This window comes from Bombus huntii, unplaced genomic scaffold, assembly GCF_024542735.1.
Source record: "Bombus huntii isolate Logan2020A unplaced genomic scaffold, iyBomHunt1.1 ctg00000252.1, whole genome shotgun sequence".
NCBI classification, from domain to species: domain Eukaryota; kingdom Metazoa; phylum Arthropoda; class Insecta; order Hymenoptera; family Apidae; genus Bombus; species Bombus huntii.
Window position 1 is genome coordinate 1,236 of NW_026099466.1, and position 3,765 is coordinate 5,000.

Here is a 3,765-nt window from a genome sequence, read left to right on the forward strand (position 1 = left end):
AGCGCGAGTCATAAGCTCGCGTTGATTACGTCCCTGCCCTTTGTACACACCGCCCGTCGCTACTACCGATTGAATGATTTAGTGAGGTCTTCGGACTGGTGCGCGGCCAATGTGATAAGCATTGCCGATGTTACCGGGAAGATGACCAAACTTGATCATTTAGAGGAAGTAAAAGTCGTAACAAGGTTTCCGTAGGTGAACCTGCGGAAGGATCATTAACGATACGATACCAAAAGAATTTGACTTGAACACATATAAAAACTATGAAATATATATCACAATGGTCGGTAAGGAGCCGTACTCCTCCTGTATCGACGAAAGTATATACGACGTATTAACAAGCTATATACTTTAACAAACGAAAACGCCAGGGAGCTTGGCAACCTCCGTTGGCACGAATAGAAATATTCTTAAGGAGGAGACGACCCTCCAGCTACGGAATTATACGAAGAGAAGGTGGCACTCTCTCTCGATCATCGGGATGAAGAGATATATATATACAAGTATAAAAACGAAATGCGAATGAAACTTATTCGAGGCGCCTGCGTGAGGTCGTAAACAGAAAGACCCGCCGTCTCCGAATAAAACATATAACATATAATATATATATATATATATGAAATTCTAATAAAAGGGAACTCTAGCTTCGAAAGAGCCAACAAAAGTTAAGGCTCGATATCAAACGAAAAAATTACGATGGAAACCAGGTGTAAAGAGAAATGCAGTCGTGGCGCCTGCGAGAGGCCGTACACAGAAAGACCCGCCGTCACGATCTCGTATTTCGTATTTGCATCGTGGAAACCGTACAAACGAAATATAAAAGTCCATGCAAACTAATAAGAAAATCTCTAAAGTGCCTCGTGTCGGAGTGATCATGCTCGCCTATTCTCTTCTATGTTTCGTGGTCTGTGTTGCGTTTGTTCTCCTCCTAGCAACGGGACATATCGAAGACTCCTCTTTGGGATCGAACGAAGCGTCTAGAACGAGTCGACGAGAGCGAAAGAACTTGTAGCGAGTCGCGCAGAGCGAAAGGATACCGATATACATCTTCGAAGGTTCTCTTCGAAGATCCATGGATACCTTCTGCGTCGACTTCTCTCGTCTCTTTCATCGAAACTCTCGTCGTTCTCGAAACGTGCTTCCTACCCAAAGGGCGTGTGCTCTTCGTATGTCGTTTCGTTCGAAATAACGAAACCACGTGTAACATACTCGTGGATCGGGTAACCTAGAACGAAGACGCATCGCGTGGATGTTGGCCCGCTATGCGACGATGACCGATGATGATGATGATGATGATGATGATATGATGATGATGTCGATGTCGACGACGACGACGATGAAGACGATGTGTAGCAACGATTCGTAACTAGTCTAGCCGAAGTTCGTTCAGAGGGGAACGCCGCCGGCTTCGAAGCCTCGATGTCGTGAGTCGGACACCCGTGCCGTCGCTAGAGTTTTTCAAACTCTGCTTCTGGATATTGGGACGAAAGACCGCTCGAGGACGACGACAGCCGTGCGTGCGTATCCCATCGAATTTTTTTTACACCACCTGAACGAGACTAAAGTTTCGTCTAGTTGATCGTCTACCGTCGCATAATGTATATTATATACCGTTCAGAGGGGACCGGCTGTCTATCCTCGTTGTCGTGAGTCGGACACCCGTGCCGTCGCTAGAGTTTTTCAAACTCTGCTTCTGGATATCGGGACGAAAGACCGCGCGAGGACGACGGATGCGAGTCCCATCGAATTTTTGACTTACACACTACCTGAACGAGACTTAAAGTTTCATATTATATACCGTTCAGAGGGGACCGGCTGTCTATCCTCGTTGTCGTGAGTCGGACACCCGTGCCGTCGCTAGAGTTTTTCAAACTCTGCTTCTGGATATCGGGACGAAAGACCGCGCGAGGACGACGGATGCGAGTCCCATCGAATTTTTGACTTACACACTACCTGAACGAGACTTAAAGTTTCATATAATATACCGTTCAGAGGGGACCGGCTGTCTTTCCTCGTTGTCGTGAGTCGGACACCCGTGCCGTCGCTAGAGTTTTTCAAACTCTGCTTCTGGATATCGGGACGAAAGACCGCGCGAGGACGACGGATGCGAGTCCCATCGAATTTTTTATTTAAACACTACCTGAACGAGACTTAAAGTTTCATATAATATACCGTTCAGAGGGGACCGGCTGTCTTTCCTCGTTGTCGTGAGTCGGACACCCGTGCCGTCGCTAGAGTTTTTCAAACTCTGCTTCTGGATATCGGGACGAAAGACCGCGCGAGGACGACGGATGCGAGTCCCATCGAATTTTTTATTTAAACACTACCTGAACGAGACTTAAAGTTTCATATAATATACCGTTCAGAGGGGACCGGCTGTCTTTCCTCGTTGTCGTGAGTCGGAGACCCGTGCCGTCGCTAGAGTTTTTCAAACTCTGCTTCTGGATATCGGGACGAAAGACCGCGCGAGGACGACGGATGCGAGTCCCATCGAATTTTTGATTTACACACTACCTGAACGAGACTTAAAGTTTCATCCAGTTTGTCGTCTATCATCTCATATATAATATACCGTTCAGAGGGGACCGGCTGTCTATCCTCGTTGTCGTGAGTCGGACACCCGTGCCGTCGCTAGAGTTTTTCAAACTCTGCTTCTGGATGTTGGGACGAAAGACCGCGCGAGGACGATGGATGCGAGTCCCATCGAATTTTTGATTTACAAGACACACACTACCTGAACGAGACTAAAGTTTCATCGAGTTTATCGTCGCATAACCCGTTCGGAGGGGACCGGCTGTCTATCCTCGTTGTCGTGAGTCGGACACCCGTGCCGTCGCTAGAGTTTTTCAAACTCTGCTTCTGGATATCGGGACGAAAGACCGCGCGAGGACGATGGCTGCGAGTCCCATCGAATTTTTGTTTTTTTTTTTTTTAAAAAAAAAAACACCACCCGAACGGAGATGTGTTCTATCTTTCGTCGATTTTTCATGCTTTCAGTCGGTCGCGTGGTCGCCATCCGTTCGGAGGGGATCGCCGGCTTCGAAACCTCGATGTCGTGAGTCGGACACCCGTGCCGTCGCTAGAGTTTTTCAAACTCTGCTTCTGGATATTGGGACGAAAGACCGCTCGAGGCGGACGGCCGCGCGAATCCCATCGAATCTTTACTATCACCCGAACGATGGAGAGATGCACGCGCGCTGTTTCTTGAATAATTGGACGAGAGAGTAGAATCAAACACATATATAACATGGGCTAGCCACCGTGCTTACTCGTTCGCGAGATCGTGTGCTGTACAGAGGATTCAGAATCGGGTGTATATATCCCCGTCGTTTCCTGACGAACGGAGCTTCGATCTCGATGGTTGTTATATATCATAATGTACTTTACGCCCGGCCGGCGAACGCGCGTATCTTCGCGCGTTCGTCGTTTTCTTTTTTTTTCGAACGTTTTTGTGTCGTCAATCCTATGGCGACTTCTGCGCGTTCGATTCCCGTTGGTCGAACGTGACGGAACTCGGCTTCGCTAGAACCGAGAAGAGTACATTTGAGTATTGAACTGTTGTAAATTTATAAAAGATTACCCTGAACGGTGGATCACTTGGCTCGTGGGTCGATGAAGAACGCAGCTAATTGCGCGTCAACGTGTGAACTGCAGGACACATGAACATCGACATTTCGAACGCACATTGCGGTCCACGGATACAATTCCTGGACCACGCCTGGCTGAGGGTTGCTCACGTAAACCTAAGACTGCTTGCGTTGCGTA

At 48.0% G+C, this 3,765-nt stretch overlaps 1 long non-coding RNA gene and 1 other non-coding gene across 2 annotated transcripts in view; one reads left to right on the forward strand and one right to left on the reverse strand.

The window, feature by feature from the left end:
• Positions 1-1,616: 1,616 nt before the first annotated feature.
• The window catches only part of LOC126877817 (uncharacterized), a 36,991-nt gene continuing 34,842 nt past the window's right edge, over positions 1,617-3,765 (reverse strand). The window contains exon 3 of the long non-coding RNA XR_007695351.1: positions 1,617-2,556. This is a non-coding gene — a long non-coding RNA (uncharacterized LOC126877817). The remainder of the gene's footprint in view (positions 2,557-3,765) is intronic.
• LOC126877818 (5.8S ribosomal RNA) lies at positions 3,578-3,732 on the forward strand. The gene has a single exon (XR_007695352.1). It is a non-coding gene; the product is annotated as a 5.8S ribosomal RNA (ribosomal RNA).